Source organism: Macaca mulatta, chromosome 1 (genome assembly GCF_049350105.2).
Source record: "Macaca mulatta isolate MMU2019108-1 chromosome 1, T2T-MMU8v2.0, whole genome shotgun sequence".
NCBI classification, from domain to species: domain Eukaryota; kingdom Metazoa; phylum Chordata; class Mammalia; order Primates; family Cercopithecidae; genus Macaca; species Macaca mulatta.
In genome coordinates, this window is record NC_133406.1 from 62,083,495 (window position 1) to 62,110,346 (window position 26,852).

At 49.8% G+C, this 26,852-nt stretch overlaps 1 protein-coding gene and 1 long non-coding RNA gene across 31 annotated transcripts in view; both read right to left on the reverse strand.

The window, feature by feature from the left end:
* PLEKHA6 (pleckstrin homology domain containing A6) overlaps positions 1 to 26,852 on the reverse strand; it is a 154,609-nt gene that overhangs the window by 116,956 nt on the left and 10,801 nt on the right. For 4 of the 30 annotated variants that reach the window (XM_002808254.4, XM_078004210.1, XM_078004197.1 and 1 more), the window contains exon 1: positions 19,447 to 19,675. The exons of the other annotated variants lie outside the window; for them this stretch is intronic. The gene's annotated coding sequence lies outside the window, so the exon portion shown is untranslated. Of the gene's footprint in view, positions 1 to 19,446; positions 19,676 to 26,852 lie in introns of those variants that run through there. 30 annotated transcript variants of the gene reach the window in all.
* On the reverse strand, positions 11,888 to 19,675 carry LOC144341279 (uncharacterized). The gene is made up of 2 exons (XR_013418148.1): positions 16,624 to 19,675; positions 11,888 to 12,166 (listed from the first exon to the last, which is right to left on the reverse strand). It is a non-coding gene; the product is annotated as an uncharacterized LOC144341279 (long non-coding RNA).

The window sequence follows — 26,852 nt, forward strand, 5'->3', positions numbered from 1 at the left end:
GGGAAATAACTGGGGGGGAAATCAGTACATATAAAGACATTTATAGCAGAGCTATTCATAATAGCAACAAATTGGAAACAACCCAAATTCTCAGTAATAAGAGAAAAGCAATCCAGTAATGGAGCAACATGACAGAATTACTTATAGCTATTTAAAATGACAAATTTATAGATCATTATCATACCTGGGAGTGTTTGTATAAAATAATATTAAACAAAAAAGAAATTCATGACACAAGACACTAGCTACACATCAGTTACAACTATACAAACACACAACAAAGATCAGGAGGCACATGGAACAGGCATATAGTTTAACATTTGCTTACCCATTTTTAGGCAAAGTTAATTAAGCACTACTTTTTTAACACTATGAGTTCGACCTCACAAATCCTAAAAATGGGGTCATGACCACATGAGACTTGGAAGGAGACAATATTTTGGAAGACTGGAACATGTTCTGTCACCCAGGACGGGAAGGAAAGGGAAGGTTGGACTGGATGACAGGGATGGAGTGAGTGGGGGAGGGGTTGTGTTATTCCCCAGCAGGGTAGCTGAATGTTAGAAAACAAACCCTCCGTGTTTGCTGACACAGTGCAAAGAGAAGGACTCACACAAAAGCCACCCATTATCCCGTAATTATTGTCTCTCTCGTGCCTGCAATTAACGGCTGTCTGAGAGGCGGCTGCTGGGGTAAATAAATGTTCACCCGCATTAGAGTCAATCAGCCAGCTGAAGCGCCAATTAACAAGCCCAATGCAGAGACACTCCCCGTACCAGCACAACTGCGGAGAGGCAGAGAGAAGATGAGACCACACATCCTGGACACACTCATATCCCAGAAGCAGGCAAGTGATGCTCAAAGCAACAACCTGAGCCCGAAGTTAGAAGCTGGTCTTGCCTCAAATGAGCCAAGCTGGGCATGTAGGTACCCTGACCCCCAGGACCATGTCAGAGGGGTCTTTTTGTGTTCATTCATTGGCCAGCAACATTTCCGGGAGATGCTACGGTTCTGGAGTGGTGCAGTCCTCAGCCTGTGGGAGTCTATAGAGGGAAAGAGATGCAAAAGAAAGCCTCAGAGGTGCTGTTGCCTCCAGAGTTATGGGAGGAAAGAAACAGAAGACAAAGAGAGGAATCAGACAGGGTGCTGACTCCCCGAAACAGACTTACACTGTCCTTTGGCTATTTTTGTTAAGCAGCAAGTTCAGCAGCACAGAGAAGGAGTTAACTTCAGAGAAGTCAGGGATGATTCTTTTGTCCAGCGAAGATGGGCAGGAGAGCAAGCAGCTGATAGGAGGCATCCCAACTCCTCTCCCAGGGATGTGGGGAAGACACGGGTGCTTTACAGTCCTGTACGGCACACCCAGTGCCTGGCCACGGTGCTCTACCAGCCAGCTAAGCCCCCTCTCCTATCGTGGTCTGAGCCAGCAGGGCTCAGGCCAGAGGACAAGAGGCCCCAGAAGATGTGTACCAGGCCCCCAGGAGGCCTCTTGGATCAGAAAGGCAAATCATGGTTGTTAGAGATTATCTGGTCCGGTGGTTCTCAATCCTGGCTTCACACTAGAATTACCCAGAGAATTTTTTGCTCTCTGCTTTGAGGGCTTTTTCAAAGTACTGGTGTCTGGGTACCCACCACAGACCAACTGAACCAGGATCTGTGGGGGAAAAGGTAGGGGCCCAGGAACATGCATTTCTTTAAAGCACCCCCAGAGGATGCTGGTGACTACTCCAACTTCCTGGGCTACAGATAAAGAACTGGGAGTCTGATGCAGTAATACCTTGCCAAGGGTGACAAAGTCATCAGGGAACAGAGTTGGAGCTCTAACCAGTTCGTCTGATTGCAGGGATGGAGCTCTGGAAGTCAACATTGCTGGCTGAATAAATGAGTGAGCTTCTAAGGGTGCACCACAGGGATCTGTCCTTGATCCTGCTGTGGTCTACATTTTCATCCATGATTTGCATAAAGACTTAGAAGGCATGGTTATCAGATTTGCTACTGACAAAGCTGGGAGGGATGACTAACATAGTGATGGCAGAATCAGGATTCCATATACTGAAATCATAGCCTAATATTAACCAAAAAAGTAGATCAGAAACACAAAACCAAACATTTAAACTTTAAGATTCCAACTGTACATATCCAGAGGTTTGAAATACATGAGCTCAAGAGTATGTTACTAATAAAATGAGGAAAACACAAGTACAATCTATATTTTTTTAAATGCATGAGTGGCCGGGTACAGTGGCTCATGCTTATAATCCCAGCACTTCGAAAGGCTGAGACGGGCAGATCATTTGATGTCAGGAGTTCAAGAGCAGGCTGGTCAACATGGTGAAACCCCGTCTCTATTAAAAATACAAAAATTAACCATGTGTGGTGGCACACGCCTGTCATCCCAGCTACTCGGGAGGCTGGCTGAGGCAGGAGGATCACTTGAGCCTGGGAGGCAGAGGTTGCAGTGAGCTGAGATTGTGCCACTGCACTCCAGCCTGGATGACAGAATGAGACTCTGTCTCAAAAAAAAAAAAAAAAAGAAAAGAAAAAGAAAAAGAAAAAAGAAAAGAAAAGAAAACAAAATGAGTATTTTATAAAAACATTATGAGCTGAGCACAGTGGTGCACGCTCGTAGTCCCAGCTACTCGGGAGGCTGAGGCGGGAGAATTGCTCTAGGCATTCAAGACCAGCCTGGGCAACATAGAAAGGCATTCCAAGAAAAAGCTTGTGATCAAATATTCCAGAAATAGCTTTATGTCCCCAGGAACCTGGTCAGTAGGACTAATTTCAAGGCCTGGAAAGACAGGCTTCTTGCTTTCTGCATACTCTCATTCCTACTCCACACTGAATAACTTAGAGCAAGGTTTCTCCACTTTTAATGTGCATATGAATCACCTGGAGGGTCTTGTTAAAACATAGATTCTGATTCAGTACGTTGGGGTGAGGCCTGAGATTCTGCATTTCCAGCAAGCTCCCCAGTAATACAGATGCTAGTGGACCATGAAGAGCAAGGATTTAGACAGCCCCAGAGGTTCGTCTGTGAAAACAGGCACTCTGATTATGCTGTAGGCACCTGTGACTTTTCTGCGATAGCCTGGGAACTTGGAGAAATAGAGGAGCCGGAGTTGGAGGTAAGGAAGTTCCCAACAGTAAGTGCTTAGCTCACCTGATAAGCAAATGCAACGAACAAGCAAAGAAGAATGAAAAAGGCCCGCTGAAAGAAAGAAAAGACCCATGGGGAGGGAATTTTATCTCAGCCCAGTGTGGGTCAAGAGATTTTCCAAATAGAACGTCAGATCGCAGAACAGCATTATCAAAAGGACTCGACTGCATCAATGAGAGTTCATGTGTGTTTGGAACCAATGTGAGGGGAGGCTTTGGGCTCCCCTTGACCCTGACCTTCCCTCTAACTCAGATCACATCTTTTATGCAGCAAAGGGGAGATCTAAGCCTGACAGCTGTCCGTGGGAAAATAACCTGAGGGCTTCAGTACAATGAGCTCGATTTAAACACCAGTGATTTGCAAATTTAGTCTGACATAATAGAAATATATCGTCAAGTTAGAGGGCATCAGGGTCCCATGGAACAGACCACGTCTAGAGTATTGTGTTCAATTCCAGACAATTTATTTCCAGAGAGATTAAAAGCTACCATGTACTGAATTGCCTTTGGTTGCCAGGCAATGTTCCAGGCTTTTTACATGTATTAATGTATTTAACCCTCTCGACAACTCTATGAGGTAAGTACCACCATCACTCACATTTTACAGATGAGTAAACCAAGGCTCAGAGAGGTTAAGGATTATAAGCAGGGTCACACAGCTGGTGAGTGGGAAACCAGGTGCAAACCCAGGCAGGCAGATGATAGGCCCGGTATCTTCCCCAATGGGTTATACGATCCCCCCATACTTGTCTGACTCTTGAAACAACGACAAACAAGTGAGCCCAGAAAAGGATGGCCAGGATGTTGAACTGGTTCCACCGTGTGGAAGTTAGAAGGAAACTTAAGCTCAACATGAAGGAATGATATAAGTTGAAACTGTCCATAACAATAGAAAAAGCTACTTCACAGGGCAATGCTCCTAGTCGCTGGTGGCTTTCAAGCAGTGGCTGGCTGACCATGTGCCTGAGACGCGAGAAAGGCGCCTGCTATGTGGGAGAAAAGCAGAACCAAGTGAAAGATTACTTTCAAGGCTGAGACTCTCCGTCCCTCCCCCATCCTGGTTATTCCATCTGGAAAAACAGACTCTGACACCAGGAGCACAGTGTCTGTAATGAGCCCAGACCTGCCCACTGATTTTGGTGTGTATGATGGAGAGAAAGTGACAGTAATGCCCAGATTAAAACTTGGCCAGAGCCAGGCTCAGTGGCGCGCGCCTATAATCCCAGCTACTCAGGAGGCTGAGGCGGGAGGATAGCTTAAGCCCAGGAGTTTGAGACCAGCCTGGGCAATGCAGCAAGACCCTTCTCGAAAATATAAAGAAACTTGGCCAGGATGCCTGCAATTTGAGCCAAGGAAAGAGTTGTGGAAAATATGTAAATAAGCTGCTGCTGCTGACACCTCGCTCTTCCCTGACCTGTTATCTCCTGAGGTTCTTGTGGGAGTGATAAACTCCTCTAAGCCGGCTGAAAATAGCCTGCTCCTTCTCAAAGAAATATTTAAGTAACGCTGGGCGCGGTGGCTCACGCCTGTAATCCTAGCACTTTGGGAGGCCCAGGCAGGTGGATCATTTGGGCTCAGGAGTTGAAGACTAGCCTGGCCAACATGGTGAAACCCCGTCTCTACTAAAAATACAAAAATTAGCTGGACATGGTGGAGCACACCTGTAATCCCAGCTGCTCCAGAGGCTGAGGCAGGAGAATTGCTTGAACCCGGGAGGTGGAGGTTGCAGCGAGCTGAGATCACGCCACTGAACTCCAGCCTGGGTGACAGAGTGAGACTCCTTTTCAAAAAAAAAGAAAGAAAAGAGAGAGGAGAGAGAGAGAGAGAAAGAGAGAGAGAGAGAAAGAGAGAGAGAGAAAGAAAGAAAGAAAGAAAGAAAGAAAGAAAGAAAGAAGAGAGAAAGAAAGAAAGAAAGAAAGAAAGAAAGAAAGAAAGAAAGAAGACAAAGAAAGAAAGAAAGAAAGAAAGAAAGAAAGAAAGAAAGAAAGAAAGAAAGAAAGAAAGAAAGAAAGAAAGAAAGAAAGTCGATTATAAAAAGTATAAAGAGGTTCAGTGCTTCCTAACCCAAATTGTACTTCAGACAAGTTCCTCATCCATATTATCAGGGTGCCCCAGAAGTGAGTGACAAAGCAACATCTCCAAGGAAGAAAGTAGAGGACAGACAAGATGTGATCCAACCCCATCCTGCCAGTCCTTCAGCCAGTGACTGGGAAGCAGGGATCCTGGCTCTGAGCCAGAAGGTGGAGAAACAAGCTGAAATCTAGCCCAGGAAAAGATGTGGGCGTGAGAGTTCCATCATAACCGGGGTTCCCGCACCTCATCCCTTGTATGTCACCCCCGCCCCAAGCACAATGCCTGGAGAAGGTGGGGAAGGCGACTTACCGAGCACCAACTCTTTCAAGACATTATGTTCATTGCTGTGGGGAGATACACATTTATCGGCGAGAAAGACATATGTGGATGGAATATTTCAGAACAACTTCTATTTCCAACCGGCTGATTCAGCCAATTAAAGGACACTTTAAAAAATATAACTTAATAAGTGTAAGTGTTGATAACTTTGGCCTTGATTCTGACAACACCAAATCTGGAAGACACTGGGCCCGATTGGGATGCTTTCTATTTTGATACAAGAAAGTCCTTCCTGAGGTCTAGACACTCTCCGTCTCCATGCTTACCACTCTATCCACTCCCTGCCAGACTTTCCTAACAAGGAGGCCGGGACAGCTTGACCACACACAGCCCATCAGAGGGTGCCTGAGCTTCCCCCATGCCTGCCAGCCCAGGCGTCCTTGCTCAGCCCCTTGGCCCCACTCCCTTTGAGGTTTCTTTCCACTGAGAACCCTCCCCACACTCCCCATCTCTGCTGTGCCTCTTTCCAGAGGTCTCAGGTTCTCTTCTTCCCGCTCCCCTCAGGTCTGGATGCCACCACGAGGCAGATGTCACAGGATCTCCCCGTTACACTCCCTCAGCGCCCACGTGCACTGTGACCTGGGTTCAGCCTCACCCACAGCACAAGTACTAGAGAGCTGGTGGAGGAGGGGGCACTCTAGCATTTCCCTGAAAAGAACAGCAGGGGCACCAACGACTCCTCCTGTCCCGTCTTCCCCCACACTATGTTCTGCTTCCCCCGATCCCGGAGCGGGTTCCCCCCAACAAAGTTACTGGAGCAAACCCTCCTTTCTCTGCTGAGTCACTTGACCTTAATGGTAAGAGACCAGAGGCCCTGGAGAAAATCAGCTCACCTAACTTCCCAGTTGCTGTCCACGCTCACATCTGAACACACTAAGAAAAGTGACCCTGTTACAGGGATAGCAAGGAAGAGCAGAAAGGTGTGCAGAGGAGTACAGGGAAAAGAAGAGAATGAGGGAAGTTCACCCTGCTAGCCACCACCAGATGGTTAAGCTGGCTTTAAGTGAGGACACTTGGTTTCTGGATTGAGAGAAGGCCTGTTCTGTAAAGGGAAGCTAAGGCTCCTAGAGGAGCTGCTGCCCCATTGGATAGCCCCCTCCTCAATCGCAAGTGGGCAGCAGGAAGCAAGGAAGACTACTGGCACTGGGTGTGGTCTCTGATTCTCCCTCCACCCTAGCTCTGCCTCTAAGCCCTGCCTCAGCTGCTTTGTGACTAGATTTCTGCACTGTCTGATGGCCCCCTTGATTATACCTAGAGCAGCGGACCCGCCCTCTCTGTATGCATGGGAACACGAGAGCAGCAAACACTCTCACTCTCACTGCCCCTAGAGGAGGCAGCATCTACCACCTGCCTCTTCCAGAACACGGGGTCTGGGCACCTGGGGAGGGGTGGCCAGCTGGGCAGCTCTGAGCCACCACAAATGAGCCATGACCACAGGGGGAGCCATGACAAACTGGAGTCAAATAAATAACCACATCCCCCTCACCTCCATTGCTCTTACTGGCTAATACACACCCGCACTCACAGTTGGGTCACATGAGGGGCAAGAAAATGGCTCAGCAGGAAACACAGAAACATCCATAAATTCTAATTCTGATTCCTCCCTCACTTCCCAAGGTGGCCATGGGTAAGTGGCCCATCATCTCAGAAATAGACTCTTCCAAGGCAATCAAAGGTCACCCTGGACAAGCTGGGGGAATAGAGCATATTGAGTAGGTAGATGGCAGAGTATATGGATGCAGAGATTAGGGGTTCCTACAAGAAAGATATTCATCCAACTTCAGAGTGTAAATCAGTTCTCCTTGAAGCACCAGGCATGCTCTTCTTGCCGGCTGGTACCATCCTGAAGTACCGATTCTCCTTATCAGAAACCCGCCATCTCCCCAGCCTCTACTCACCCAGCTGGAGCTAGAAACGTACATCCCACTTGAATTTCAGCAGAATTCCTAGTCGCACACACCCACTACCCTGGCCTGTAACACAACATGTTACAGAGGCACCAAGAGCCGGAAATACCAAATCAAAAGCCTGGACAAGATACCTTCTGGCTGCTCTCATTTTTACAATTGGAAATGCTGCTTAAAGCAGTGGGTGCTGAGTAAATTAATAAGAAGCCTAGAGAGATAAGGACACAGCTAGAGCTGAAGCTTCTTGACCCTCTGCAACCTCCTCCCCAAGCCACGGGCCCTAATTCAGCCATCAGCCACCCCTCAGCCCTCCCTTCAACACAGGGCAGGTCGGGCAGCTTGAAGCTGAAAAGAGAGTACGCCCAAACAGCAAGGAAACGTCTCCCAGCCATAAATGCCTTGCCCATTCTCCTGTTTGCAAAAGGCAAAGTTCATGTGGGAAGGGCAGGAACAGTATCAGCTACTGAACCCCACAAAAACCAACCCGGTCCTGAGAGATGGACACACAGGCTAAATTCACACAGCACAGCTGAGAACGGAACCGAGCAGTGTGGATTCCTTCATTTGCTCCTGCTTCTCATTCCAAGCCTTATCTTTATTTTATCACAATAAATATTTATAGGGTCAGCATTCGACCTGGGTATTCCACAGCCACTCATGCCCCTCTCGCTCCAGCCACTCCCAACCTCAGCCACCTGGTGCCAAACCCCCCTGCTGCCTCCCCCACCGCGCTGACCTTAGCCTGTGCTCAAGGCCACACTTGGCAGGCATCCTGCTGACTGTCATCTCCATTGTCAGATGGGAGATAGACAATGAGAAATGGGCTTCTCTGGGGACTGGTTTAAGGCTTTCCTGTCGAAAAACCTCCCAGAAGCCTGAGGCCCCTAGCCATGGCCTGGGCCCCTGACACCAAGTCTGCCCTCACAGTGAGGTCCAGTCGCTTGGCAGCCAGAACAGCTTGTCGGGAGGGGTTAGCTTCAGCCTCACAGCTAGCCTCACCCATGCTCCCCGGCTGACTCCCCTCAGACACAGAGGGAACACCCAGACTGCTTCAAGCTTGGCCTTCTCTTTTCGCAGCTCTCCTCAGTCCCCGCCTCTGCAGTCCCTAAGACAGCAGACAAGAGGAGCCTGAGTTCTAGGCCTGGCTCCAGGCCCTCAGTTTTAAGGGGGCCAGGACAGACACCTGGGAACCGTTTGGATCTTGAGATCTCTGTTTCTCTCCCTATAAGAATCCTTGAGTTCTTGGCCGGATGCGGTGGCTCATGCCTATAATCCCGGCACTTTGAGAGGCCGAGGCAGGCGGATCATCTGAGGTCAGGAGTTCGAGCCCAGCCTGGCCAATATGGCGAAACCCCGACTCTACTAAAAGTACAAAAAAATTAGCCAGGCATGGTGGTGTGTCCCTGTAATCCCAGCTACTTGGGAGGCTGAGGCAGGAGAATCACTTGAACCCAGGAGCCAGAGGTTGCAGTGAGCCGAGATCGTGCCACTGCACTCCAGCCTGGGCAACAGAGCAGGATTCCATCTCAAAAAAAAAAAAAAAAAAAAAAAAAAAAAAGATTCCTTGAGTTCTCCTCACAGCAGGAATAAAACTGGGCAGCAGATTCAGCAGGTGTAGGCGTGGGCTGTGGACCTGAGCAACAGAGACCCAGCTCGAGCCTTGGCTCCGGGACTTGCTGCCTCTGGCCCTGGGCAAGTCATGAGACTTCTGAGTCTTGGTGACCTCATAGATCAGAGTAGCGAGGATCCCCCAGATGACAGTACCTGGAAGGTGAGAGCGGTGGGAGGGCCTGTACATAGCTGAAGAGCCTTAGTGTGCATGCTCTCTCAGTGTTTCTCAAACTGAAAGAAGTGACTCATCTGTCAGTGTGAAAGCAAGTTGAAGGGTGAAGACAATCTTTAAAAATAAATATGTATAGGCCAGACAAGACTGCAATATGACGTGTGCCACTTACAGTAAGGGTAACACACATGTGCTCCTGGAATGTATTTCTACTGGTTGCAGTCAAAAATTTTGATGTCTTCCTTTTAAAACATTCTGACCAGGCACAGTGCTTCACGTCTGTAACCCCAGCACTTTGGGAAACTGAGGCAGATGGATCACTTGAGCCCAGAAGTTCAAGACCAGCCTGGACAACATGGCAAAATGGTCTCTACCAAAATATACAAAAATCATCTGGGTACAGTGGTGAGCACCTGTAGTCCCAGCTCCTTGGGAGTCTGAGGTGGGAGGATGGCTTGAGCCAGGGAGGTCGAGGCTGCAATGAGCTATGATCTCACCAGGACACTCCAGCATGGGTGACAGAGTGAGACCTTGTCTAAAAAAATTAAAAAAATAAAAAAAAAAACCTTTCTTGTTCTTGCAGACGTTTCCACCTGTGTAACTTGCTATCTGCCCTCAGCAGAGTGAGCTAGTAAACTCCTTGAGGTAAGAGCCATGTGTCTAATTTCTCAAGAATTCTAGCCATCCCACCACCATCCCCTCTGCAAGGCTGGGCTCAGAGCAGGGTTGGCCTCTGGTGCAAGCTGTTCACAGGCTGGAAAGCAGCCACCGAATCAAAAATCACTATGGAAGGAGACGAAGGAAACCCACTGCTGACAGTGCCAGGCACAGCCCCCAAACATGGGCCCTGGAGGTCCAAGTCCCCTCCATTTTACAGATGAGGAAACCAAAGCTCAAAGAGGTAAAGTTGTCTGGCATATGGGGGGCGGGGGAAGGACCAGGACTGACGTCTTGGTTTGGATGGCCCCTGGTTTTATCACTGCCAGGGTTAGCTCCTGAGCCGCCTTGTCAAATCCCCTAAACGTCCCATGAGGGCCAAGATGACTCACACTGCAAAACATACACACAAAGGATCGGAAACAGCACAACATTCTTTCCTACCTGCCTTTTTCTGGCTTTCCCAGTCCCATGAGGGAGAGAGGAGAGGGTTGTGCTGGGGGCATCTGGGATCTGTCTTCCTCCTTGTCCAGCCCTTGTCCTTCTCTGCCTCTTTTGAGGCTGACTTCCCCCAGCTCACCACCCTCCTCTCCGAACGCCAGCTAACCGGTTACCCGGGCAACCCAGCTGGGAGGCCGCCAGTTACCACGGCAACCCAGCATGGCCGCCAGGCTGCCTTGCTTAGGAAGGTCAGGGGACCAGCCGGGCTACCGAGCAGCTGGGATGCTGCTGGCAGGACTGGCCCAGGCAGGGGGAGTGGGGTGTGGGGGGAAGGTGGCCTACGTGCCTGAGATAACTAAGTTCCTGCTGTCAGGGGCCACCTTTCCTTTTGACATGTTTCCCATGAAGCAGGCTCCCCCAACTTGGGCATGAACCACAAGCCGTCCTCCCCAGTTGCATCACCCAAGCCGAACCTGACCCCTCCCACCTTCTCTACAGAGTTCCAGTCGCCTCACCTCCAGGAAGGCTTCTCAGACTGAGCAGCAGCCAGCTGTCACAGCCTAACCCCAGGCCCTCTCACCCTCCGCCCTTCCTGAGCATATCTGGGAGTCCACACACATGCAACACGCGTGTGTCAGCATGCAGATGTGGTCTCTCTGTGAAATATGCTGGTAAAAATCATAAGGAAGGGCTAATATTTTCTTGTACTTACTATGTGCCTAGCATGTTGTAGGTGACTTGTGTGAAGTTTCTCAATTGAGCCATACAACAAGCGTATTATCCTCACTTCGCAGATAGAGCCTGAGACTTACAGAAGGTGAGGGACTTACTCAAGTCTGAATGGATACTAACCGGCAAAGAGAGGGTGAGGCTGTGTAGGGACCAGAATTCCTTCAGCTCCTGCCCTCCCCAAGCTCCCCCCACCAACCAATCCCCGTCCTGGTTTCAAGGTGACATTTTGAACTTTTATTAAGTTTCACCATGCCTGACATGGTGAAAACTCATCTCTGCTAAAAATACAAAAATTAGCAGGCGTGGTGGTGCACATCTGTAATTCCAGCTACTCAGGAGGCTGAGGCAGGAGAATCGCTTGAACCTGGGAGGCGGAGTTTGCAGTGAGCCGAGATCTCGCTACTGCACTCCAGCCTGGGTGACAGAGCGAGACTCCATCTCAAAAAAAAAAAAAAAAAAAAAAAAATTATTTAGGCCAGGTGTGGTGGCTCACACCTGTAATCCCAGCACTTCCAAGGCCAAGGCAGGCAGATCACTTGAGGCCGGGAGTTCGAGACCAGCCTGGCCAACATGGTGAAACCCCATCTCTACTAAAAATACAAAAATTTGCCTGGCATGGTGGCACATGCCTTGTAATCCCAGCTACTCAGGAGGCTGAGGCAGGAGAATTGCTTGAACCCAGGAGACAGAGCTTGCAGTGAGCCAAGATTGTACCACTGCACTCTAGCCTGGGCCATAGAGCAAGAAAGAAAGAAAGGGAAAAAAGGACTATCCAATGCCAGACATTTTCTTCATATTATTTTATTTCATTTCATCCTCACCTCTGAGAAGACTTCAGTCTCCTAACAGGATAGCTTAGGAAACAGAGACCCAGAGAACTAAAGTAATTTTCCCAAGCTGAGACCCGGCTTAAGGTTCCTGCCTTGGGGAACCCCCTAAGAGAGTCTATCCTTTTCTTTTTTGGCCTCCAACATGTGTAGCATATGTCTCTATCATATACAGCATGGTCGTTTGTTCACTCATCTGCTCCCTTACAAGACTGTGAGTTTAAAAATTTATTTCTGACCGGGCACAGTGGCTCACGCCTGTAGTCCCAATACTTTGGGAGGCCGAGGCAGGAGGATCACTTGAGCCCAGGAGTTTAAGACCAGCCTGGGCAACAAAGTGAGACTCAGTCTGTATGAAAAATAAAATAATTAGCCAGGTGTGGTGGTGCACGCCTGTGGTCCCAGCTACTCAGGAGGCTGAGGTGGGAGGACTGCATGAGCCTAGGAGGTCGAGACTACAGTGAACTATGATTGTGCCACTGCATTCCAGCCTGGGGAACAGAGTGAGACCCCATCTCAAAAATAAATAAATCAAAATAAAAATTCATTTTTGCAACCTAGTACCTGCCTGGTACATAAAGAGCATGCAGTAAGTATGTACCCAAAGAAAATGGTAGGGCCAGGCTCCCAAGTTCTACTCACCACTTAATTCCATGCTGTCTCTACCACATCACCCTGTCTCATTCACTCAGCCAGTCAAAAAGCAGTTACCAACCATTTTGTGCCTGGCTTTGTGTGAAACATCACAGATACAAATAAGACAAATCAGGCCATCTCTTGCCTTGAAGAAGTACAGAGGAGTGAGACGCAAGACTGAGGAGAACAGGGAATAAATTCCCCACCACTGCCCCATCCAAGGCTTTCTCATGAGCATTTCTCTGTGCCCGCTCCTTGGGCCTAACCCTCCCATCCAAAGCTTCATATATCCAACCAACATTTGTTGAGCACCTACTATGTGCTAAATACTGCCCTCTAATCACTCATAGTTGGGGGGAGAGTTGGCAGGATTAGATGACAATGGAGTCAGGAATTACTGGACAGTAGAGAAGTGATTGAGAAGGTCAGAGTCCAAGAAGCAGTGGCCAGGACCACCGGGAGCATATGGAGAACTTTAAAGAGGTTTCACATTTGATGTGATCGTGGACTTTCAGGTCACATTGCTTCATATTCACACCTACTTCCTACACTAACTCATTTGATTCTTGGTGATGAGGGCAGGGCGGGAATTATTATTCCCATTTTAGAGATGAGGATACTGAGGCTCAGAAGGGGAAGAGCATTGGGTTAGGAGGAGGAAACCTGGGTTCTAGACTTCACTTGTCATTCGAACAGTTCTCAGCACTACACCTCTATCACCACACTCCCACCCGCACTACCCCACCAAAGCAGGTTTTTCTTCCCTGCTCCCATCCCCTTCAATTCCCCAGTGAGACAGCCCCGGTTTCAAGTGACGTTAGCAGGATTACTGGATAGCCTGGATCCAGTCCCTGGATAGCCCATTGCTGCTCATGTGATCCCAGGAACCAAGCAAAACCAGAACAATGACTGTACCACCTGAGGCTAGGTAGAATTTAAGAGGCTAATTGCAAGCATTTGGCTAATTAAAAGCAAATTGGAACCTGCAATTATAGATGCCTGTTCTTCTCAAGTCATGATGAGCCAGACTGGGTGGACACGATGATGTCAGAGCTAAGGAGGGACCTCACCTCCTCCTTAAGGAGGGCCCTAGGCCGTCTCGCTGCAGAAGTGGAGCTCCAACTAACCGGAGGAAGTCATAGCTGAAACCAGTGTGGACCAGCTACCCTGAAGCCTGAGCACTGATGCATGTTTATCACATCAGCACTGGCACCTCCAGCTCTATTTCCTGAATTCACGCATTAAGGATCAATCCTCCACAGAGACTAAGTGGGTGACCTAGGAGGACTTGACAGTATCCCTGAATACCAGCTAAACACATTTCCCACCAATCCACCTCAGCACCTGTCTGGTCTTTGAGTTAAAGCCTTGCCTTCTGAAACATGATGTTCAGTAACCGACATTTGTGTGATTATTCTCAGTTTACAAAGCACTTCCATGTATATTACTCACCTAGGTATCAGCTAGGTAGGTGGTAGTGATACAAACTCCAGTTCTCAGGCTAAGAAATGAAAGCTCAGAAGGATTAAGTAACTTCTGCAAATCATATGGCTACTACTTGGGCCAGGATTTGAACCCATGTCTTCAAATTCCAGATGAGCCTTCTCTCCACGACCACAGCAGGAGCTAACACATGGATCATAATTAGTTTATCAGATCAGCTTGTGCTACTTTTGAAAGTGCAAAGAGGTCTCATGGGAATGAGAAATGCTGGGTAGATTTGACAAGGAAGAAATCCAAGACAGGATGTGCACATGGCCATGCAGGGGCGTGGATGGGGCTGCAGGAGTACCAGCTCCAGTGGAGTATCCTATAAGCCAGGAGACACTAGAGGGCCAACTCCCTTCATCCATGCACCTACCAGAGGAAGCCCCCAGCAAGTGTGCCATTCCAGGAGATTCTCCTGGAGGAAGTGGCTACCCTGGGCATGTGTGTGGCCACCTCACCACATTCTGTGCCAGTGAGGCCACAGTTCATGTGGGGGCCCCAGGAAAGCTCAAGAAAGAACTTGAGGGTCTTTGGAGGAACAGGGGCACTTAGCCTTGAACAAGGAGACCTGGGAGGGCTTGGAGGGAGACAGATGATGATATCTATCTTCAGATATCTGTTTCTCATGCAAATCAACAAGGTAATAATAACAAACACATTTGTCACTTATTCTGCTCAGCAGGATTCTATGTGCTTTGCATATGTAACCTCATTTATCTTCACAAGAAGCATTATCTTCATTTTACAAATGGAGAAACTGAGACACAAAGCGGTAAAGTCACTGTTAGTATCATATTACTGGTAAATGGTAGATTCCAGATTCAACCTGAGTTTGATCCCATAACTATGTTTAGTTTGTTTGTTTGTTTGTTTTGAGACAGAGTCTTGCTCTGCCACCCAGGCTGAAGTACAGTGGCACGATCTCAGCTCACTGCAACCTCTGCTCCCAGGTTCAATTGATTCTCTTGCCTCAGCCTCCCAAGTAGGTGGGATTACAGGAACCCACCACCACACCTAGCTAATTTTTGTATTTTTAGTAGAGACAGCGTTTCACCATGTTGACCAAGCTGGTCTCAAACTCCTGGCTTCAAGTGATCCACCCCCTTCAGCCTCCCAAAGTGCTGGGATTACAGGCGTGAGCCACTGTGCCCGGCCAACTGTGATCTTAATGACTCTGTACACACTGCCTTTTAAGAAAAGCCAAAGACTCAAACACATAAATATGTTTATTATATGAACATATTATATATTGCATTGCTATTAATACGGACAATGTCACATTTGATAAGTCTCTTTTTAAAAATTGTATGTCTCGCTCCCAATCAAACAAATGGATTGAAACAATACATGAAAACCATGAAAAAGACTGTAATACTCAATGCTGATGCTCATGGCACAAATATCCATTCTCAGACACAGCTGCTGGGAATGTAAATTAGTGCTTTTGAACAAGGAATTTGGCAAAATATTTTAATAATGTAGCAATTTCACTTCTAGAAATGCAACCTAAGGGAAAAAATTATTGATAAGTGTGAAGATTCAGATATTTATATGTTCATTGTAGCCTTGTTTATAAAAGTAGAAAATTGGAAATACCTAATTTAACATAGGGGTTAAATCAGCAAATAAATTGAAAAGGCATATGATGAATATGAGGCAGCCACTTTAAAATGATGTTGTAAAGGCCAGAGGTGGTGTGGTTCACGCCTGTAATCCCAGCACTTTGGGAGGCAGATGTGGGTGGATCACTTGAGCCCAGGAGTTCCAGACCAGCCTGGCCAACATGGAGAAACCCTGTCTCTACCAAAAATACATAAAATTAGCCAGGTATGGTGACATGCACCTGTAGACCCAGCCACTTGGGAGGCTGAGGTAGGAGGATTGCTTGAGCCCAGGAGGTTGAGACTGCAGTGAGCAGAGACTGCACCACAGCACTCTAGCCTGGACAACAGAACAAGGCCCTGTCTCTAATAATAATAATAATAACAATAATAACGCTGTAAAATAATATTTAATAATATGAAAAAATGCTTTCCATTTAACTGACAATAATACACATCTGGGCCAAGATTTTAATGATATGTCTATACGTATTGTGATGATAAATCTAGACATATATTCATGCATGAATTCATAAAAGTACAAATATACCAAAATTAAAATTATATATCAAATCTATGGGTAATTCTTAACTTTTCTTTAGGTTTTCCTACATTTCTAAATGACAATGTATTACTTTTATACTCACAGAATAATAATTCTTTTAATGTATACCCTTCATCATATTAATTCTTTTTTTTTTTTTTTTTTTTTTTTGAGACGGAGTCTCACTCTGTCGCCCAGGCTGGAGTGCAGTGGCGCAATCTCGGCTCACTGCAAGCTCCGCCTCCCGGGTTCACGCCATTCTCCTGCCTCAGCCTCCCGAGTAGCTGGGACTACAGGCGCCCGCCCCTGCGCCCGGCTAATTTTTTCTATTTTTAGTAGAGACGGGGTTTCACCATGGTCTCCATCTCCTGACCTTGTGATCCGCCCACCTCGGCCTCCCAAAGTGCTGGGATTACAGGCGTGAGCCACCACGCCCGGCCTCATCATATTAATTCTATGCCTTGGAATTTATCCTAAGTCACCCAAAGCACAGAAAGAGCCTTACGAACAAAAATGTTCCTCCTGTGCTATCTGTAAAAGGAAAATAAGGTAACAACTTAAATGTCCAGTACAGAAATGATCATGTAAAACATAGGACATCCACACACTGACTATTATATACTATTTTAATCAAAAGAAAACTATTTTTATCACCATGTAAAAGAGAGAGGTGACTTGTTCTGCACAGCTTCAAAGAATCAGAACCAGAGGGTGGAACTTAGAAGTCAGCAGATTTTGATTCAACATAGAAGAATGTTCCAACCACAGAGGAAGCTGCCTTGTGAGGTAATGAGCTCCCTGTCGCTGAAATGATCCAAGTGAGGTTGCTGCTTCTGTCAGGGAGGCTGAGGAAGGCTCATCTGGATGTGGAGGGAGTCTGGACTAGAGAGTCTCTGAGGGGCGTCTGAAGGCTGAGGGTGCTGAGCAGGAGCCCCCTGAACGGAGAGATGGCCGAGAGAAGGCTTCTCGGCCCACCCTCAACTTCTGTTCCTGCTGCTCCCACTTACTCTAAATGTCTCCCAAAATACAGTCGTTTCTTCCTCTCTGAATGTGCTTTCAGCGGTTGGAGACTGACCTGCTAAAGTCCCCTCATTAAGCCCCGGCTTCCAGAGCCCCTTCGCCTCACCCCAGAGCTCAGGGGAGTGCAAATCCTGCAGCTCTCTTGTGAGGCCCAGCTCCAACCTTCCTCTGGGGGGGCCCATGCGTGCGCCAAGACCAGTGCCAATGACCTCAGCAAATTCACAACAGGCTGTGAGGAAGACGATGAGGCAATTGGCTCGGAGAACAGAACCGCAGCCTGTTCAGCCCCATTTGACACCATGCTCCCATCTGCTGTTGCGGCTTCTTCACTCTGGCCTAGGCCAGTCCCCTGGACCAAGAGAGCTCACTCTGTGAGCCCAAGCCTGCAGGCTGGGCCTGGGCAAAGTGGGGGCTTTGATGTCAGCCCAGGAGCCAAGGTGGCTGCCTCCCTCACTGACTGGGGGATCAGTAATTATTTCATTTACAAGCAGGAATAATCCAACTCAATAATCCAGGCAGACACATTCAAAGTAATTATCTGTGTAATGCGTCCTGCACCATCACCTTCCTAGGAAGGAGGAAAAGAAGCCTAGCCCAGCAAAAAAAAAAAAGGGGGGGACCCCCATTGTCTGCAGCCTGTGTGCAGCAGCCCGCCAGGATTAATTACACACCAGTGCTAACACATTTATCACCTTGCCACTGATTGGAAAACCAAGGACTTTTAATAATTCATATCTGTGGCTCAGCACTCTGCGCCCTTGTGTGGAGACACAGAAACCCGCTTGTTTCCATAAGGAAAGCCCAGTGGCAGTGCCAGGCGGGGAGCCCTCCGCCCCTGCTGCCACCCCAACCTGGAGACAGGCCCGAGCCTAGCCGCTCCCACCTCCCCTCCACCCACCAGCAGGGTCTGCTCCTGTCCTGCTGAAGCTAAAATGCAGCTGCTCGGGGGTGAAAGCTGGCGACTGAACTGTCCTAGCCACAGGAGCCCTCCCCAGTTTCATACTCTTCCAGGGTGGCCTGGAAGACAGGATTTGGGAGATTTGTAGGGCAGGTGCCCACAGTGCCCCCGCACCTGCCCAGACAGTGGGCTCAGGCAGATACCTGCCAGCGCGGACCCTGCCCCACCATGCAGGAGACCCTCAGCAGAGTGCACCACTCAAGTGATCAGATTGGGGGTAAAGAGTCTACAGGGCTTTGGGAAGAGCCTCCAATCCCTGAAGTCTGCAACCTCCTCTGACACCAGCTCTGAGCTCCAGCCTCCTCCCTACCAACTTCCACCCTCCTGCAGCTCTCCCTCCCCACTCCTGTGCCCCGGGGATGGCTCTCCCTCTATCCCGGTTCTCCATCTCTGCTCTCCCAGGCTCCACAGCCCCTTTCCCTGCCCTGGCTGGCATGTTGTCTCAAAGAGCATTTCCCAGGAGCCTCTTCTCCCTTCTTCTCCCTTCTTCTCCTCCGCCCCCACCACTTTCCTGTCTCGCCCCACTTCCCTCCCCTTCCACTGTAGCCCTCCTTACCCTTCTCTGGCCAGTTCCCCAACTGTCCTCCTTTCCCCAGACTCCTCACACAATACCTCGAGGATCTTAGCTGGCTGCAGCCCGGTACCATCATTATAAACGTCATCCCCTCATTCCCTGCCCCCCTCCACCACATACCAGGCTCCAGCTCCTTCAGGAGCTCCTCACTAAATCTGAGACCCCCAGAGCTCAGATGCCTCCTAGAAATTGGAATCCAAGAGCCTCTGTCATCCTTTGACCCAACCTCTGACCCATAAGAATGATACACACCCTGACCCCTCCCCACCCTGAGGAAGGTGAGCCCCTGGGGCTGACCTGAGCCTGACCCTGGACCCCCTCCATCTCTCCTTCCTGTTGGCAGGATTAAAGGGAGGGTGGGCTGGCGTCTCTGTGCTAGCCTGCTTGGGGAACCCTGCTGGACCCTAGGAAGCTGCCAGCCCCAACGCTGCCCTCATCCAGGAGATGCAATTCAAATGTAATCAATTTAAACAGCATCAGCCCTGACAGGGACTCTGGAGGTGGGGGTGGGGGCACAGGGAGGGTTATAATTAGCATTCTCAGCATCCATGATCCCCAAGTAAGGCTGCCAAGGATGAGGGATGGGGAAGCCAGTGCACCGCAGTGCAAGCAGCCCAGGCTCACGCGGCAGACAGGCAGCTGCCAGCCCTGACCAGAGCCCAGCCTTCCTCCTCCCACCTCATCTATGTGATGCATGAAAACAGACTCACCGGCTTCTGAGGTGTGATCCCCGCGCTGGAAAGCTCTACCTCTGCGAGCCCCAAGGCACCCCTCCCCCCAGCTCAGGCCAGCTGGGGTCCTCCTCCCCCACCCCTGGGGCCCCCTTCTGCAGCGCGGGGCTCCGGATCTAATCTGATCTAATCAGTCATCTCTCCGGCTGGCAGGTCCCTGGCGCAGGGAGAGGATGCTGTTGTGGTGACTGCAGGATCCAGCATCTTTCCCAGGCACAGGCAGCTGTGGGCATGCTCCATCGGCTCCCCCGGGGATTTCAGGGCCACGTGACTCTCCCTCCCCAAGCTGTCACTTAGGATCAGGAGTAAATAGTCCCCGAAAAGGTTTAACTCCATCCACACCAGTGACAAGCTGCTAACCAGCCACGCAGCCTGCCTGCCAGGGAGAGGATGGGGTGGCTCAGCGCAGCCTCCTGGGCCTTCCACCACCAGGACAAGGCTGCCCCCCAAAGGGGAGCAGGGCCACCGTCTGGGTGAGCTGCATTTTTAGAGTCCCCCACAAGAGACTGCAGGGAACTAGAAACTGCCCAGGGGCTTGGAATCATGTGTGGGACCTCACCCAGCCAGCCTGGTGATCACCTTTCAGCTCTGGGGTATGTCTCCAGGTGTCAGGAGGGCTTGGCTGGGGCCCTGGGGCCTCCCCATCTCCCGCCCCCACCTCAATACAGAGAATTTAGAGAAATAACATTTGGAGAGGGTTGGGGGCCACTATGAGATGCCAGGATCTTCTCCTAGCCCTCAGCCCAAATTGGTCTCTGATAACCCTGAACAAGGATGCTAGCCAAGCTATGGGGTTCCCGGGTTCTGTATTATTCAGAGTCAGAGGCAGAAGGACTTTAGACGATAGGGTTATAGCCCTGTTTCTGCTTAGACAAAGATTGCTTTCTGCCTCAGTTTCCCTCGATCCACATCTCTCTCGGTTTCCCTCTATCCACAGATTCTCTGTGACAATGGGCAAGTGTAATAAAAAACACTGATTTCATAAACAGGATCAGAAAGATGGAAAAAAAAACAAAAGATTCCCACCTAAACCCCAGGCAGGCTCACTGGTCTCAGTCCCACCTGCCCCTTAAACCTGGAAACTGGGGACTGAACCAGATGAGCTTCTGGGGTCACTTCTGAATAGAGAAATCTGTCAAGAAGCAGCAGCTAGAGAAAGTGCATCTGCAAGGCCCCACTCACGTGATAATTGCATTTTTTATTTATTATTAGAACAACTTGATTAAAAACTTAAGCCTCTCCACTCCAATACAAGTGGGTCTCTCTTAGTGTGATCTAAGCACATATATCATTTTTACCAACTGAAGCCCTTATCCGTAAAGGAATGTGCAAAGGATGGAACAGGAGCACAGACTTCCCTCCCAGGGCCTGGGAGGAAGAAGCCTGGCTGGTTGGTGTGGGGACAGTGGCTCCACACCCCACTCACGCACACCACAGTGTTTGAGGAAGGCAGGGACCTAGAGAGCTACTGAAGGGACTGTCTTTCCCACCCCAGGGCAGGCCAGGCTGGAGCCGGGAATCTGGGGTTAGGGCAGCAGACACAGCTTGGCAGCACTCTTGGGGAGGGGGACCCTTGGTCACCTCCCATTGTTCCCCTGCCCAGCTGAGATGCCAGGCCAGCCCTGCGTTGGCTATAGGAAAGCTGCTCTGCTGAAGGGGCAGACAAGTTGTGGATGAGGACCCGGTGCCAGGCAGGACCGATCAAGCCCAACTCACCTGCCCTGGCTCTTCAGGACTTGGCAAGGCTGCCAGGTGCAGGCAGGGGGAGAGTCTGCTTTCATTTAGCCAAGATGAGAGGTTCTTGGGGGTCTCTGACCCTGCAGAGCCAATGGAGGAAAGGGGAGTTGGGCCAAGAGATTACAGCATCCCAGAGGGAGGCCAGGGAGGGGGATAGAGACCCCAGCCCCAGACCCCACAATCCTCAGGCAGCTGGAAAAGGCAGGCGACCAACAGATGGGCCTGCTGGGCAGGTTTCCTCTCTGGCAGGCAGAGGGCAAGGGCCACAGACGAGTCCCACGGATCCTTCGAGAAGCCTGAGCCAGACGTGTGAATGTTTCTGGGGGATCTGAGTAGCTTCGGGGGCATGAGAAGCCAAAGGGAGGGTCAGTGTTGGGTGCATGCCTTTATCTGGGGAATTAAGGTGGAAGAGATGTGGTAGCATGAAGATCTTAAAGCTGCAGCAAGAACAGGTGAGGCAGATGGACCAGAGATAATAAATTCCCTTTGCTAAATCTAAGTTCTTGCTCTGCGAGCCCAGAAGAGGAGAAGCAAGCCTCACCTAAACAACTCCGGTGGCGAAGGCATGAGGCGGCGTGAGGCAAGGAGGATTCCACAGAAAGTACCTCTGTGATCCCGTCTCTCCTCTGCTCTACAATCTTTGGCCCCATTGCTCAGAGGATCAAGTCCAAGCTTCCCAGGCACCTTCTATGGTCTCCAAACACACGCGTCCTCCCCACCTTTGTGGTGCCATCCCCACTCCCTACCGTACAGTCTTGGCGACCACTAACTTGACTGGCTCACTGCCCATTCAGTGGAACCGCATCTGCACGGGTCTGTCTTCCTCGCAGAACATGCCAACTGGGTAGGAAAGGGAGCTCCATGGGATGAACTAGCTCACTGCAGCCTCCGCCTCTACCTGGGCTTTAGCAATCCTTCCTCCTCAGCCTCCCAAGTAGCTGGTACTACAGGTGCACACCGCCACATGCAGCTAATTTTTTAATTTGTTTTAGAGACAGAGTCTTGCTAGGTTACCCAGACTGCTCTCCATCTCCCAGGCTCAAGCAGTCCTCCTGCCTCAGCCTACTGAATAGCTGGGACTACAGGTGTGAGCCACCACGCCTGGCTAACTATGACCTGTGTGACTTGGAAGCCCAGCTCCATCCCTGAGTAACTCAGTGACTTTTAACAAATGACTTGACTATGGAGCCTGTTTTCCTCACCTGCAGATGGGCTTCTTTGAAGCCCAGCACATTCACTACCTCTTCTCCTCGGCCGCTTCCTTCTTTACTGTCCTGGGGTGTTATCTGCCTTTCTAAGCCTAGAGCTCGTGGGTCACTATACCAGACTGCTGCCCCAGGACTCCTGTGTTCTGTCCTGTCTGCCTTCTGGAGACAACAGAACCGCTCTTGGTGGCTCCACCGCCCCTCCTCTTCCAGGGCCCCTCCTCTTCCGGGGTCTCGCAGTTCGGGTTGGGGTCTGTACTGACGAATCCCAAAGACCCAGCACAGCCTTGGAGGCTCACTGGGGTCTCACCACCCAGCCTGGGGCACACGGGGCAGAGATCTGGGCTTCTGATTTCTGCCTCCCCGCAGCCCCTCAAGGAGCGCCAAGCAGCCCGTAGGCGCGCCAGGGCCGTGGGTGGACTGCCTGCCTGCACATTCTCGCACCTTCCTGGAGGAAGCGTCCGGAACAGAACAAGGAAGACCAACGGCTGGGTGGGGTTCCCTCGGTGGAGGAGCCGCAGGGGCCCAGCTTGGGAACTGGGTTATCAGGGGTGTAGCTCTGCAGAAAGCGTCCTGCCACGTCTTCCTCCCTGTCAACCTTGGGGAAAAAGAGAGGCACCCTTGGGGACGGAACTGGCAAGTGTCACGGCTTCAGCTGGAAGGGGGGTGGGGGGGTGAGGGGGAAGGAGACAAGGGGGCGGGGGAAGACTTCCTGTTGGGCAGGAATGGGTGTTACATAGCTAGACCTTTAAGCATCAGAAAGACAGCTACCTGACCCACTATGGCTGGGATGTGGCAGGGGATGGGAAAGGTGGCCCTGTCACCTCCGAGAAGACGCCATCAGCCTGGGGAGACACTCTGTGAGCAAACCCCTGAAAGCCTTGTGGGGCCATCATGTGTGCTCTGGAGCCCTCTTGTGGATCCTTGCGGTAAGTGCATGCAGGCTTGCAGTGCGTTTCTCCCACGTTTTAACCATCCTCCCACCGCTCTTCCCAGTAAATGACACCTTTAAAACCATAGGCACACTCAAGAGATGCGTCTGTTGTGGCTACTATGAGAGTCACTTCCTAAATACCCTGAAAGAAAGAGCTTGTTGACACACAATTAACATACTTCTCTGCTCCAGGGCAGATGTCAATATTTGCTCATTGAAATTTCCCTCCCTCATCCACACTAAAAGAAACAAAATAGCTCCTCCAGTTGTCTGGCTTTTATTATTACTTGGAATCCATGTCTGAAATCGTTCGAGTTTCTAACTCATCCACCAACCAAATGTCATAAACCTTTGTGGGAACTGTGAAAATAGGAAAGAACAGCGAGTCAGTCGTTCATTCATTCACTCACTCATTCAGCAGGAACTTACTGAGCACTTCCTTTATCCAAGCAAGGTGCCAAGGATGCTGGGAAGCAGCCGTGCCATCATGCTAAGATGTGAAATCAAGCACACATGAGGCTGCCTCCCCGCTTGCTTTCTATTAATACAAGCTTTGTAACATTGAGTAACACATACGAAGAGACAGTTTTTCCATTATTTGCTAAAACCGGGATGATAGGACCTCCTCATAAAGGTGCGGTGAGGAGTAAATGAGATAATGTCATAAAGCACTTAGCTCCTAGAGTGGCGGCTGCTGGTATGATGTACAGAATGACCACCGGGTCTAGAAATGTATGTGAACACAGAATTCATGGCTGGTTGATGATTAAACAATATTGCCTGTGTCTCCGGACTTTACGGCCCCCCTGTGTTGCCCCTGCCCTTGATGAGTTTTCAGTCTAGGCTACTGGTTCTCAAAGTGTGGACCCCAGAGCAGCCGCAGCAGCATAACCTGAGAATGTGTTGGAAATGCAAATTCTAGACCCTCTGAATCCAAAACTCTAGGGGTAGGGCCCAGCTCTCTGTGCTCCAACAAACCCTCCAGTGATTGTGATACATGCTCCAGTTGGAGAGTTACTAATCTAGTGGAAAATGACACAAGTATAAGCAAATAACTACAATACATGGACACATCGCTGAAGAAGTGATGTCATGGGCAGGGCTTGAAGGAAGAACAAGTGTTCCCAGGTGGACACAGGCCATGTGAGGAGAGATTGGCACCTACAAAGGCCCAGATGCATGGAAGGGAAGTGGATGTTGAGGGAACCACAAGTGATTTGGTAGGGCTAGAGGAGAGGGCTAAAGAGCCAGCTGGGGAGTGTGGGAGGTGAGGCTGGGAAGGGGGGCGGGAGCGAGACTATGACGGCCCTTATGTGCCCAGATAAGGAATTTAGATTTTATCCTGTAAGTGATAGGAAACATGCAAAGTTTTTAATGGAGAATGATATGACCAAATTTGAATTCTAGAGGAAAGCACTCTTGCAGCATTATGGCCTGGAGGCAGGAAGATCAGTTGGGAAGCTTCTACAATAATAGAAGTGAGAGTCCATGTGGGCCTGAACTCAGGCTATGGCTATAGGGATGATGAGAAGTGGGTGGGTTGAGAGATAATTGGGAGGAGAATTGACAGGACCTGTGGGGGAGGTGTGAGAGAGGGAAAGGTTGAGGATATCTCTGAGGGCTCTGCTTTGGTGGTATTTCTAGAAAAGGTGGAACCGGCGCAGAGAAGCAATGACTTCAAGTCTGGGTACATTAAATTGGGGGCGCTCAGAAGAAAGCTCTGGGCTGGTAGCTGAAGCAGAAATCAGTTATGCCTCTGTTGTTTATCTCCCAATGTTTTTCATGCATGAATTCATTTCAGGAAATACTGGATTCCTATCATGCACCAGAAAGGTTCTAGGAGGGAGTGAAAAACACAATAGCCAGAATCTGCTCCCAGGACTATGCAGCAGAGGGGGCCAGCAATACATAACCAAATATATACATACACAAACATGTTTCAGGTAGTGCCTGGTGCTGTGAAGAAAAGTAAATGTGGAGGGGTGGGGGAATTCAGGCAGAGCAGTCAGGCATGGCCTCTCTGAGGAGGTGACATTGGGGCTAATCCAGAAGTCGGAACCGTGTGTGTAAATGGGAGGAGAGTGCTCCCAGGCAGGGGGAGCAGCAAGTGCCAAGGCTCTGAGGTAGGAATGGTTTTGACATGATGGAGGGAAGGGAAGATGGGAGCACAGCTGGCCAGTCATGGGACGCAAGGTCAGAGAGGTGGACGGGTACGTTTCTAGGGACTGGTGAGATGCCGCAATACATGTGAAAGTGTTTAATAAATAGTCTCTAGAGCCATGTACAGAAAGGAATATGAAGATGGTATCTGCAAGAGGGAGAAAAGAAGAAACAATTCACAATTCTTACTTGAAGCAAGAAGCATGTGGGTCCAAACTTAGGAAAAGCTCAGCCTATAACTGTCATGTGATATTAGAATAATTTCCAGAACAGATACTTTGAAGGGAAGAAGGAGGAGGAGGAGGAGGAAGAAAAGGAGGAGGAGGAGGAGGAGGAGGAGGAGGAGGAGGAGGAGGAGGAGGAGGAGGAAAAAGAAAAAGAAAAGAAAGAAAAGAAAAATTTGCTTTTGCTTTAAGAATATGGTTAACAGGCCCAGGCATGGTGGCTCACACCTGTAATCCCAGCACTTTGGGAGGCCAAGGTGAATGGATCCCTGGAGACCAGGAGTTCGAGACCAGCCTGGCCAACATGGCAAAACCCCATCTCAATCAAAAATACAAAAATTAGCTAGGTGTGGTGGCGGGCATCTGTAGTCTCAGCTACTCAGGAAGCAGAAGCACGAGAATCACTTGAACCTGGGAGGTGGAAATTGCAGTGAACTGAGATCACACCACTGCACTCCAGCCTGGGTGACAGAGTGAGACTCTGTCTTTTAAAAAAAAAAAAAAAAAAGAATAGGTTAGCAGCTAAGCTGATGTAGGTGGTAGATGATGGCAGATCTAAGTGCTGGCAGATCTTGGCGGTGGGGGATGGAAAGGTAACCCCTCCTAGTACACACAGATGAGGATTTCAAAGCAGAGAGGGAGGGAAAGGGGATGAGGCAAAGGTCCTTCCTCCCCTGGCTGGACTGGGGCTCCCTCTGGTGGTGCCATTGCCCCAGGCAGCTGGGCAGAGGCGCTTCACCATCCCTGCAGAATCTGAGGCCAGACCAGAGGGTGAGGCCCACAGGCCTGGGCACGCTGAGCCTCACCCTTGCGAATGAAACCAGCTCCCAGCCTGTCTGGGAGATGGAGAGACCCAGGCCAAGGCAGAGAGAAGTGAGTTCAACTGCGTAGCTCATGCACCACCCCAGCCCAAAGAGCTGTGTCTTCTGCTTCCAAGGTTAAGTCCAGGGCAACTTCCCAAGGCACACCTTTAGCCACGGCAGGAAATAAGGGCTCCCCAGCTCACAGAGGGGCCTACCCAACTCCTAGGAGGAAAATAGAGCATCTCCACCCACACAAACCTCCCCCAGAATCGCAGGTGCCCCCGTCCACAAGAGCAAGAGTGACCAGAGCTGGCCTTGCCAC